Here is a 14,310-nt window from a genome sequence, read left to right on the forward strand (position 1 = left end):
ATCCTATAATTGTTCAGGTAGTAAAAACAATTTGGCTATAAAAATATCTCCATATTTCTCTTGAATAATACAACATATACAAAGAAAACAGAGAATTATAAGTTTTAATAAAACATTTTGATGCAAAAGTTTTTATGTATGAAGTTATTATTCATGTGGGAAAATAAGACATCCACGAATATTCAAGACTCTGAAACAACCACTCATATATCACCTAAGAAAATTTCTTGTAGAAATATTCTAGCTGATAAAAATAGAAGTCAAAATCAAGAACTCAAGAAAAGGAAAGTTAAACGAAAAAATAAGTTTGAAAAAATTGAGCATTGAAATCAATTAAACATGTCTATTTAGGAACAAAGAATTACTGAAAATGTGACTGAAAAAATAAAAGACAAGATCCTGAAAATAATTTTTGAAATGTAATATTCTTGTGGTAAGCAATAATCATCTTAATAATGAATAATGTCTAATAACTTCCCTTTTAAGAAGTATGTAGGAAAAGAAGAAAGACATGGTAAGTAAGTAACAGCAAGACAAATTTCTCCCCCTAAATATGGATAAGCCAATAAGTTTTAGTTTTTACTGACTGATAATTAAGAAACTAGAGACTCTAAAATGTCTTTGGTAAATTTAAAGCAAGGATTAGTTTACTTAAAAATAGTTTCATAAATAAAAACTAACAAAACACAATCCCTTCCTACATTGTAAGTCCAGCATGAATTGGGGACATAGTGACCAATATGATGTAGTCTCTTGTTCTTAAGAGGAATACAGTCTAATGATGAAAACAGACAAGTAAATATTATGATTTGTCTTTTTATAATATTGTATATTATTTAATAGAATTACCTAATACTTTCAAAACAAATCAGTGATAATAATTGTCAGCCATTATTCCTCCTTGAATCTAAAGAGAACGCTTTTTTTTTTCCCAGGTGTACATCATTATACTTTTATTTCTGCACAGATTACATCATGTTCACCACCCAAATACTAATTACAACCCATCACCACACAAATGTGCCGAATTATCCCTTTCACCCTCCGCCCTCCCCCCTTCCCCTCTGGTAACCACCAATCCAATCTCTGTCTCTATGTGTTTGTTTATTGTTGTTATTATCTACTACTTAATGAAGGAAATCATACGGTATTTGACCTTCTCATAAAGGGAATGCTTTTGATTTCAATCTTAAAGCACAATACTGACATTTAATTTGAGATATAAATATGTACATATTTTGAAACATCATAAAATTATGAAGTTATTCTTGGTCTAAAGAGGTTTCTTCTTTTATTTAGATATTAAATTTTACCAAATAATTTTTTCACATGATTTTTTAAAAACTTTTCATTAGTTCATACAGTTAGTGCATTTATAGATATTCTAATATTGAAGCATCCTCCACAACTTAAACAAATCTCACATTGGTTTTAGTGTTGTTTAATTGACTGCAGGTTTCAATTACTAATATTTTGAGATTTTTGAATAAATATTTACACATGCAGTTTATTATTTGTGTTATATGTCTTGGATTTTTAAAAACACCATTATATGCTGTTTATAAGAGAATTAATTTTGTTGATCTTAAAAACAAGAATTCAGCACAAAAAATGCTTTTGCCTGCCATTTTAATAGAGGAGAGGGGCTCTTTTGGATATTTTTCTCTCTGTCTTACCTAGATACTTATCTTTCTAATTTTCTCCTTTTTCTTCAGTTAATTTTAGTAATTTATAGTTTCCTCAGGATAGTGTATACAGTGTAAAGAACAGTGAGTTGACAATGGTTAACAAGTAAATGTGAGAAAAGAGCAGGAGCAAATAAGTCCTCCAGGAGATGACAAAGGGAAGGAAGTGAAGTGAAAAATCAATAAATAATCTAAGGATACAGATTTTTTATCATTACAAAACAATGTTATCACAATAGTAGCTAATACTTTTCAATACTTAGAGTTACTTTTATGTGCCAGGTACTATTCCAAGTAGGGTAGCCATTTATGGTTGTTCAGACAGTGTACTGCACAACTCCAGGGGCACCATTTACATTGCAGTCTATATATATGGGGCTCCTGGAATAGCACAGTGTAAACCCCTAGTGCCAAACACAGTGGCCTTCACTTGAGCACTTCATATAGTAACATAAGTAACCCTCAGAACAACTCTAAAAAGTAAGTACTGTTATTATCTCATTTTATAGATAAGGAAACAGAGGCAGAGAGAGATTAAGTACCTTGCCCAAGATCCCACAGCTAGAAGGTGTAGTCAGGCTTCAATCCAGCTCCACACCACCACACTACTACACAGAAAATAAGGTTTTGTTGAATTAAACTAATCTGTACAGAATTACAAACAAATTTTTCTACAGACGAAGAGGGAAAGGAAGAAATCAGTTCAGTGATGGGAGCGACTCAGTGAAAGAGGTGATGTAAAACTGTCTTGAAGGAATGATGGGCTTAGAATAGATGAAGAGGCAGGGGGAAGGCTCTCCACATGACCCTAACTCATCACCCCAAACAAAAGCTCAAACCACAAATGCATGCCCCTGCGTCTGTGCACTCAAAATAACCTTCATTATTCAATTCTATATTCATCATTCTCTGGCATTTGTTTTTATAAAGTTTATTGCATCAACATATATTTCAAAAAAATATATGTGTATATTGTGCTCAACTCCTGTTTTGCTGCCTTAACTTGTGTATATTAACAACCATAATTATTCCTAATGTGTCTGTGTCTTTGTGTCTGTGTGTGTGTGTGTGTAAAATATATTATGATTCACGTAACCTTTGGAGCCTTATTTGTTTCACTTAATATGTTGCTATAATCGATCCGTTTTGCTGTGTACCACTTTTGTCTATTCTTTTTTGACTGCTTCATAATATTCTATTGTATGATGTAACAGAATTTACTTACCAATTTTTCTATTAATGGATATCTGGATTGTTTACAGGTTTTGTTAATGCAGACAGTGCTGCTTTGAAAATTCTTGTGCACGACTGTTGTACTCTTAAGATGTAGTTTTTGATAAATTACCAGGAGTGGAATTCCTAGCTCTTAGGTTTGTGAATGGTTAACTTTAGGAAGTAATGCCAAACTGATTTTCAAAATGGTTGCCTCAATTTACACTTCCCTTAGTAATGGATTAGAAAGTCTTTGCATTGGCGTCCTCATCAATGCTTGGTATTTTCAGATTTTTAAATATTTTGTTATTTGAATGAGTACAAACTAAAATCTTATTGTGGCCTTCATTTGTGTTTCCCTGATCACCAAAAGCAATATATTTTTCTATCTGTTGTATAAAAATTGTTTTATATTTTATGGCATTTTGGTTTCAGTCAAAGAGCTTTATATGCCACTAGACCTAGGCATGTATTTGACACAGACAGTAAAATTTTAAAGCAAAAGGAATTTATATTTTTCTGCCCGAGAGTACGTAAAATGCCAGAGCATCACTGAATTATAGTCATTTTATATATAAATATGCCATAATTAGTCTTAGTTCTGTTCTGTGCATGAAAATTTAAATTTAGAATAAATTTTCCACTGCACAAATCAAAATGATCATTGAGATGATTGATTATGTACATATATATCTTAATCACATAGCTTTACATGCCTCAGACATTTTTTCAAATTAACGCAAAACTGTAAAGTAATGAAAACTTAACATCAATTATAAAATAAAACTATACATATATACATGTATATATACTTATATTACACATATTTAAATGCTATTGAAGGAATATTGAAATTAGTCAATTATGCTGTGACACAGAGCTCCTTGTTGCAGAGATTATGTGATCTGACCACAGAAGGCTAAGTCAGAAAATAAAATAAAATAAGATGTAGAATAGAATAATGATATCAAAGTGCAACCGATTTTAATAAAGGAAAGTTGCAGAGAAGAACACCATGGGGAGAATAGAACTAATTCTTGGTGAACGTGGAACCATAACTTACAATAGCTCTCTGTTGCCTAAAAAGTGAAGTATAATTTCCTTAGCTTGGTTCCCCATAGTCTTGACCACAAACATATCCCCAACCACCTCCTCCATCAGACCTCTCACTCTAGTTTCTATTTCACTCAATATTCAGTGAATGTCTTTGTGGTTTCAAGTCTTCGTGGCTCTGCTCATTTTCACTGAGTTAGAAATGAGAATCTATGTAAGAAGGATGTGTAAAGTCAGACTACAACTTTTCCAACAGATACTTGGCAATAGGTGAAGCCTGGTTCCATTTCTCAGCTATTAGGAATAATGCTGCTTTGATCTGTGTACAAGTTTTTGTGTGTACTTAAGTTTTCATTTCTCTTGGATATGTATCTAGTTGTGGAATTGCTGGGTCATCTAATAACTACCAGATTGTTTTCCAAAGCATATGCACCATTATATATTCTCACCAGCAATGTATGACAGTTCCAATTTGTCCACATCCTCTCCAACACTTGTAACTGTCCGTCTTTTGATTATAGCCATCCCACGCTGAAGTGGTATCATCATGGTTTTAATTTGCATTTCCCTATGACTAATTATATTGAGCATTTTTTATGTCTTATATTCCTTTGGAGAAATATCTACTCAAATCCCCTTCAATTTTTCAATTGAGTTATATATCTTTTCACTGTTATAATGTAAGAGTTCTTTATGTAGTCTAGATATTAGCCTGCTAGCAGAAATATGATTTGCAAACATTTTCTCACATTCAGTAGGTTTTCTTCTCACTTTCTTGATAGTGTCTATTAAAGCACAAACATTACTAATTTTGACAAAGTCCAGTTTATTTTTTCTTTTGTAGCTTGTGCTTATGGTGTCATATCTAAAAAGTGATTGCCTGGGGCCAGCCCGGTGGCATAGCGGTTAAGTGCGCGCTCTCTGCTTCGGCAGCCCAGGGTTCACAGCTTTGGATCCCGGGCACCCACCAACACACTGCTTGTCAAGCCATGCTGTGGCGGGTCCCATATAAAGTAGAGGAAGATGGGCACAGATGTTAGCCCAGGGCTAACCTTCCTCAGCAAAAAGAGGAGGATTGGCATTGGATGTTAGCTCAGGGCTGATCTTCCTCACAAAAAAATAAATAAATAAAATAAATAATAAAAAATAATAACACATTTTTTTAAAGTGATTGTCTAATCTAAGATCATAAAGATTTGTGCCTAGTTTTTCTCCTAAATTTTATAATTTTAGCTGTTACATTTAGATCTTTGATACACTCTGAGTTAATTTTTGTATATGGTGTGAGGTAGGGGTCCAACTTTATTTTTTGCATGTAGATATTTATGGACTCTCAATTCTATTCCATTGATTAGTATACTTATGCCAGTATCACACTGTCTCGATTACTGTAGATTTGTAGTAACTTTTGAAATCTGAAAATGTGAGTCCTTCAACTTTGCTCTTCTTTTTCAAGATTGTTTTGACTATTTGGGATTCCTTGCATTTTCATGTGACAATTAGGATAGGCATGTCCATTTCTGCCATAATGGCAGTTGGAATTTTGATAGGGATTGCATTAAACTTGTAGATCAATTTGGGGAGTATTATCATCTTAACAGTATTAAGTCTTCCAATTCATGAATAAAGATATCTTATCATTTATTTATGCCATACTTAATTTCCTGCAATGATGCTTTGTAGTTTTTAATGTACAAGTCTTGCACTTTTTTGTTAAATTTATTCATAAGTATATTATTCACTTTGATGTAGTGGTAAATGGAATTGTCTCCTTAAATTTACTTTTGGGTTATTTATTACTAGTGTATAGAAATAAAATTGATTTTTGAATACTGATCTTGCATCTTGAAATCTTGTTAACTCATTTATTATCTCTACATTTTCTTTGTGGACTCCTAAGGATTTTCATTTTATACATGATGATGTCATTTGTAAATAGAAATCATTTTACTTTTTCATTTCTATGCAGAATACCTTTTATTTCATTTTCTTGCCTAATCCCCCTGGCTAAAACTTCTACTACAATATTAAATAGAATTCCCGAGAGTGGACATCCTTGTCTTGTTCCTAATCTTAGAAAGAAAATTTTCAGTCTTTCATCATTAAATATGATATTAGCTGTGTTTTGTTTTGTTGTTTTTTGTAGATGCACTTTCTAACATTGAGGAAATTGTATTCTTAATTTGTTGAGGTTTTTTTTTTTTATCATGAAATGGTGTTGGATTTTGTCAAATGCTTTTCCTGTGTCTATTGTACTGCAACAATTATGTGGTTTTCATCGTTTATTCTATTAATACGGCATATTACATTGATTGATTTTTGTATGTTGCACAAACCTTGCATCCTGGGATAAATCCTAATTGATCAAGCTGAATATACTAGCTTACTTTGACTGCTGAAACAAATTACCACACACATATTGGCATAAAACATCACAAATATATTATCTTATAATTCTATAGGTTAGAAGTTCAATGTGAGTCTCACTGAGCTAAAATCAATGTATCAGCAGAACTGCATGCCTTTCTGGGGGCTCAAGGGGAGAATTTGTTTACTTGCATTTTCCATTTTTAGAGGCTGCCCATATTCCTTAGCTCACGTCAACATTCCTTTACCTATAAGCCAACAACAGTGAGTTGAATCCTTCTTACATTACATCACTCTTGACCTTGCTTCTGTCATCACGTCTCTTTCTCTGACTCTTGTCTGCAGCCTCCTTCTACTTTTTTTGACCATTGTGATTACATTAGTTTTACCTGGATAACCTCTCTGTTTTAAGGTGTTAAGGTGTTTTAATTACCAACATTAGTTCAATTGCAATCTTAATTCTTTACCATGTAGCCTAAGATATTTAAAAGCTCCAGGGATTAGAATGTGGATATCTTTGGGAAGCCATTATTCTACCTACCAAGGTAGATAATCCTTTTGGTATGTTGCTGTATTCAATTTGCTAGTATTTTGTTGAGAACTTTTGTATCTGTATTCACAACAGTTATCGGTCTGTAGTTTTCTTGTAATGTCATTGCCTGGTTTTAGTATCAGAGTGATACTGTTCTCATAGAAAGAGTAGGGAAGTGTTCTCTCATCTTTTGTTTTTTAGAAGAGTTTGAGAAGGATTGGTGTCAATTCTTTAAATGTTTGACAGAATTTTCCAGGGAAGCCATTTGGTCCTGAGCTGTTTTGAAGGAGAGTTTTCTGACTACTGCATCAATCTCTTTACTTGTTCTTGGCCTATTCATATTTTTCTTGAATCTATCTTGGTAGTTTGTGTCTTTCTAGGAATGCATCTATTTCATCTAGTATCTAATTTGTTCACATACTATGTTGATACTATTCCCCTAGAATCCTTTTTCATTTCTGTAAGGTTGGTAGTAATGCCTCTTTTCATTACAGATTTTAGTAATATGAAACCATTCTCTTTCTTCTTGACCAATGTAGCTAAAGTTTTGTCGATTTTGCTGATTTTTTCAAAGAAACAATTTGGTTATATTTATTTTCTCTATTATTTTTCTATTCTCTATTTCATGTCTTTCTACTCAAAACTTAATTATTTCCTTCCTTCTTCTTAATTTGGGTTTAGTTTGCTCTATGTTTTCCAGTTTTAAGTTATTGATTTGAGATTTTTTTCTCTTTTGTAATATGTGTTTAATGCTATAAATTTGCCTCTCATCACTGCTATAACTGCATCTCATAAATTTTGCTATGTTGTGCATTTGTTTTCATTCATCTCAAAGTATTTTCTAATTTTTATGTGATTTCTTCTATGTATCATTGGTTATTTTTTGTTGTTTATTCTCCATATATTTGTGAATTTCTCAAACTGCCTTGCTTTTTATTTCTAATTTTATTTCATTTTTATTGGAGAATATGTATCATTTCAATCCTTTTACATATTCCATGTGCTCCAGAACAGAAAATTCTACTGTTATTGGTTGGAGTGTTCTATAGATGTCTGTTAGGTCCAGTTTGTTTACACTGCCATGCAAGTCTTTTAATTCCTTGTTGGTCTTCTATCTAGTTGTTCTTTCCTGAGTGGGTATTGAAGTCTCCAACTATTATTGTTGAATAATCTATTTCTCCCTTCAATTCTATTAATTTTTACTTTATGTATTTTGAGACTCTATTGTTAGTTGTATATATGCTTTTTTGTTTGTTTGTTTAATTTTTTGTTTATTGCAGTAACATTGGTTTATAACATTGTAAAAATTTCAGGTGTACATCATTGTACTTCTATTTCTGCATAGATTACATCATGTTCACCACCAAAATACTAATTACAACCCATCACCACACACATGTACTGGATTATCCCTTTCACCCTCCTTATAATTGATATATTTTCTTGATGGATTAATGCTTTTATCACTACAAAATATCGTTCATTTTCTCTAGTAACAAGATTTGTTTTAAAATCTATTTTGACTGAAATTAGTATAGCCACTTCAGCTCTCTTTTGGCTACTGTTTGCACAGTATAACTTTTCCAACTCTTTTACTTTCAACCTGTTTGTATCTTTGAATCTAAAGTGTTTGTCTTGACCCTCTTGGCCCACAATTTCTCCCCCAGGGGAAAGTCAGAGCATAGTGAGTGAGTGAGCAGTTTCTCCAGCCATGCAGGACACTGCCCAGAGGCCCACTTCTTTCTTCTCCCACTCAGAATACTGAGATGATTGGCATGACTGAAGGGTGGTAAGGGTCTGGGAGCACAGCAATCAGGGCTTGGAACTAATCAAAGAGCTACAGATCTTAAGATTTCCAAAGCAATCCTGAGTAAAAAGAACAAAGCTGGAAGCATCACACTTCCTGATTTCAAACTATATTGTAAAGCTATAGTAATCAAAACAGTATGCTATTGGCATAAAAACCAGACACACAGACCAATGGAATGGAATTGAGAGCCAGAAATAAACTCACACATATACAGTCAACTAATAATTGCCAAGTGCATCAAGAACATACAATGGGGAAAGGACATTGTCTTCAATAAATGATATCAGGAAAACTGGATAGCCATATGGAAAAGAATGAATTGGACTCCTATTTTACACCAATCACAAAAATTAACTTGAAATGGATCATAGACTTAAATGTAAGACCTGAAACTATAAAACTCCTAGAAGACAATATAGGGAAAAAATTCCTTGACATTGGTCTTGGTAATTATTTTTTGGATATGATACCAAAACTGCGGGTAACAAAAGCAAAAATAGACAAGTGAGACTATATCAAACTGAAAAGCTTCTGCATAGCAATGCAAACAATCAATAGAGTGAAGAAGAAACCTCTGGAATGGGAGAAATATTTGTAAACCATATATGTAATAAGGGGTTAATTTCCAAAATATATAAAAAATCTCAACTCAACAGCAAAAAATACATTTAATTTGATTTAAAAAGGGGCAAAAGACCTGAACAGATATTTTTTCAAAGACATACAAAAGACCAACAGATACTTGAAAAGGTGCTCAACATCATTAACCATCAGGGAAATGCAAATCAAAATCACAATGAGATATCACCTCACACCTGTTAGTATGGCTTTAATCAAAAAGTCAAGGGGCCAGCCCAGTGGCATAGTCGTTAAGTTCATGTGCTCCACTTTGGTGGCCTGAGGTTTGCAGGTTCGGATCCCAGGCATGGACCTACATACTGCTCATCAAGCCATGCTGTGGCAGTGTCCCACATACAGGATAGAGGAAGACTGGCACAGATGTTTGCTCAGGGACAATCTTCCTCACCAAAAAAAAAAAAAAAATGTCAAAAGATAAGTGTTGGCGAGGATGTGGAGAAAAAGGGATCTCTTGTACACTGTTGGTAGAAGTGTAAATTGGTACAGCCGTTATGGAAAACAGAATGGAAGTCCTCAAAAAATTTTAAAAACTACTGTCTAATCCAGCAATCCTCCTTCTAGGTATACATCCAAAGGAAAGGAGAACAATATTTCAAAGAGATATCTGCACTTCTATGTTCATTGCAGTACCATTCACAATAGCTGAGAAATGGAAACAACCTAAGTGTCCATTTACGGATGAATAGATAAAGAAAATGTGCAATATATATCACATATGCACAATGGAATATATTCAGCCATAAAAAGAAGAAATTCTTCCATTTGCAACAATGTAGATGAACCTGGAGGACATTATGCTAATGAAATAAGCCAGACATAGAAAGACAAATACTGCATGACGCCTCTTACATGTGGAAGCTAAAAAAGTCAAACTCATAGTATCAGAGAGTAGAAGGGTGGTTATCAGAGAATTGGGCATGGGGGAAATGGGAGATGCTGGTCAAAGAGTACAAACTTTCACTAATAAGATAAATAAGTTCTGGAGACCTATTGTACAGTATGGTGACTATAGTTAATAACAATGCATTGTATACTTGAAATTTGCTATGAGAGTAGCCCTCAAGTGTTCTCAGTGCATTCAAAAAAAAAGGTCACTGTCTGAGTTGATGGATATACTAATTAGCTTTATTATTGTGATTATCATTTCACAATGTATATGTATATGAAAACATCGTCGTACACCATAAATATATACAATTTTTATTTGTCAATCATACATTAATAAAGCTGAAGAAAGAAAAAGGAAGGAAGAATACTTATACTAAGAATAAGTGTTGAGAAAGTTAGGAGGGTAAGAGGTTGGGGACAGAGTGCAGACAATTGAGATTTAGGAGCTCAGAGACTATACTTTATTCATTGACTCTCTCACTTCTCTCTTATTCATTTAATTCTATTTACTGAGCCCCTACTCTGTGCCAGCACTTTGCTACATGCCAAATATGTGATGGTTAGTAAAACAGATTCTTGCGCCTCATGGAATGTGCAGTATAATAGAGAAGACAGGCAATAAGCAGATAAACAAACAGTATTTACGTAATGTGATATGCTGTGAAGAAAACAAACAGGGCTCCGTGATATAGAAAAATAGTAGGACTTATTTAGAAAGACTTGACATTTGAGAATTAAAGCAGTGTGAAGAGGAGAAACATGTCAGATATTTATTCCTACATCCTCTGCTCCTATAAGGGTTTTGGTGCATAGAGGATGAAAATTCAATGTAATTCAGAGTAATTAACAAATAAAACACTAGGACATTTGTTTACTTATTTTCTATTACCTAATTACTATAAAATGTAAGGAGATAAATATAAACTTTAAAACGTATAATAAGTTAACATTTATTAAAACAAAACAAAAAAATAAAGTGTATTTGTTGTAGACAGCATATAGTTGGAGAAGGATTATTTATTCATACTTCCAATCTTTCCCTTTTGATGGAGTTTGTCATACACTTATATTTAATGTAATTACTGATAAAGTTAATTTACATCTCCCATTTTGCTATTAATTTTCTATTTATCTTATGTCTTTTTTATTCCTCTATTTTTCCATTACTATCTTCTTTTGTGTTAAATTGATATTTTCTAGTGTATTATTTTAATTCCCTGGTTGATTCTTTCACTATACTTATTTTTTTATTAGTTGTCCTGGTGTTTAAAATTATCCCCTTAACTTATAACAATCTAGTTCAGATTAATACCATCTTAACTTCAATACTTTACAAAAACTTTGCTCCTATATAGATACATTGCTTCCTTCCCCATGTTGTTGCTGTACCAATTACATCTTTATACATTGTAAGCACATCAACACTGATTTATAATTATTACTTTAAGTTGTCTTTTAAATCAGATAAGATAAAAAAAAGTACAAATAAGAAATTACACTGATAGCCTCTTTTGTATTTACCTATGTAGTTACCTTTACTAGTGCCCTTTATTTCTTGATGTAGATTCAAGTAATGGTGAACTGTTTTTTTCATTTTATCCCAAAAAACTATCTTTAATATTTATTCAATGGCAGGTTTCCTCCTTAAAAATTCTCTCAGATTTAGTTTATGAAGGAACACCTTAATTTCTTTTTTTATTTTTGAAGGATAGTTTTGCTGGATAGTGAATTCTTCCCAGACAGGCTTTTTTCCCCCCAGCATTTAGAATATGCAGTCCCACTACCTTCTAGCCTCCATTGTTTCTTATGAGAAAGTAGCTGCTAATCTTATTGAGTATCTCTTATATTTGAGGAATTATTTGTCTCCTGTTATTTCCAAGATTCTCTCTTTGTTTTTGCCTTTGAAAGTTTGTTTATGATGTATCTAGGTGTGGATCTCTTTGAGCTTATCTTACCTGGAATTTGTTCTCACTAAATTTTGGAAGATCGCCACCAGTACTTCTTCAAACATTCTTTCTTCCTCTTTCTATCTCTCTCCACTACTTCTGGGACTCCTATATGCATATGGTGGTACTCTTGATGGTATCCTACAAGTCTCTGGGGATCTGTTCATTTTTCTTCATTCTTTTTCCCTCCGTTCCTCCAACTAGAAAACTCTCTATTGACCTATATTCAAGTTCATTGATTCTTTCTTCTACCAGCTTAAATCTGCTGTTGAGCCCTTCTAGTAAATTTTTCATTTCATTTATTACACTTTTCAATCCCAGAATTTCTATTTAGTCTTTTTTTTATAATTTCTATCTCTTCATTGATATTTTCTATTTGGTGAGAAATCATTCTCACACATTTGTTCTTTAGATATCATTTCCTTTAGTTTTTTAAATCTTTTTTAAATAACTAAATTAAAATTTTTGTCTAGGAAATTCACATTTGGGCTTCTTCAGTGATATTTCCACAAGGATTTCATGAAAATTGACTTTTTTTCCCCTCTCTAGGGACCATATTTTCTTGTTTCTTTTCATAACTTCTTATTTAAAAGTGGACATTTTAAGGAACATAATGTGGTCAATTTGCAAAAAATCCCAGGGCTTTTTGTTGTTGCTGTTTGTGTTGTTATTGCTAATGCTGGTTGTTTGTTTAGTGACTTTCCAGAACTGAGTCTATAAAGTCTGTGTTCTTTGTAGTGTGGGGCCACTAAAGTCTCTGCTCAGTTAGTTTAGTAGTCAATTAAGATTGGACATAGATTTCCTTAAATGCCTGTACCACTAAGTTTCCAGCTTTTCCCAAAGGGCCCTGTGTGTCTGTTGGGGCATGCCTTTAACACTCAGTCTGGCAGTTTACAACTCTGCCTTAGACTTCACTTCCCGCTTGTGCAGAACCTCAATGTCAGCCAGAGGTAAGAGTGTAGGGCCTTCTCAGGTCTTCCTAAACATGCACATAGCCTTATATATGGACGCAGATCTATGTATATGAGAGGACGTCTAGATTCCCAGGTATACGTCAGAACTTTTCAAAGCTCCTCTGGATATATCCAGAAGATTTTCCTTCTAAGGTTTTGGTCAGCTTGTCATTTGCTCCAACTGTTATCACTGCCTCAGGGAATTGACACTGATTGTTTTCAACAAATGCCCCCTGGAGAAAATGTTGTTTACACTGGAAGAGATCTGAGTCAGATCAAATAAAGACAAATCTTGTAAGTAGAATCTTTCCAGGGAACTGCCATACAGGCCCAGTAATGACAGTTAGCTGAGAATGGAGCTTTGGCGGTTCTTACACCACCATTCCCATTGACGTCACTTGTTATTTTCCATAAAGGCACTAGATGCTGGCACTTTGTAGCATAACATTTTAATCTTAAGAAGCTCTTAGATAAACTTTTCATGAAATCCTTGTGGAGAGTGTATAGAAATGTTAGCTGGATAACAGTACAAGTAAGCAGATTCACAGTTAGATAATATAACCAATGAGTTAATTAATATATTGGTTTAAAACTGGGAGGAGGTCTCCAGTAGCTCAATTTCTTGTTTTATATCATTCAGTAGCCTCTGAACAATTTGGGTAAGTATACAGAAGATTTTTAAATCAAATTTTCAAAAGTAATTTTGGATGAGGTATTTTATTTTTAAAATATTTTGATAGGCTGAAACACTAAGTAACAAGACCCAATGTAAAGTCTTATATTTGTCTTTTAAAAATTAATTGCAATTTGCATATTAGGGGAAGAAATTTAATAGAATCTCTAATAGAAAAGGAAGAATAGAGAAAAAGAAAGAAGGAAGAAAAGAAAACTAATAGTTTTAGTTTACTACCAAAATGCTATGTGCCAACAATAGGGCAAACTTATGGTTGGTATACACATATACAGACACACAAGTGCTCTCAGAAGTATTAATTATTAGTTAATTCAAAATATATTTGTTAAACATATAATACATGTGATCCACTCTGTTGCATACCGTACATACAAAGATTTATGGGAGAAGTACAGGCTTTGCCCTCAGTAAAATCACTAACAGAGATAAATGAAAACAAATCATAATATGATGCAATAAGTATCTTGAAGATAAGCACAGAGTGGTAAAGGAACACTCAAACAAAATGATTAATTCTGTTTGACAGGAAAA

This window comes from Diceros bicornis, chromosome 7, assembly GCF_020826845.1.
Source record: "Diceros bicornis minor isolate mBicDic1 chromosome 7, mDicBic1.mat.cur, whole genome shotgun sequence".
NCBI lineage: Eukaryota > Metazoa > Chordata > Mammalia > Perissodactyla > Rhinocerotidae > Diceros > Diceros bicornis.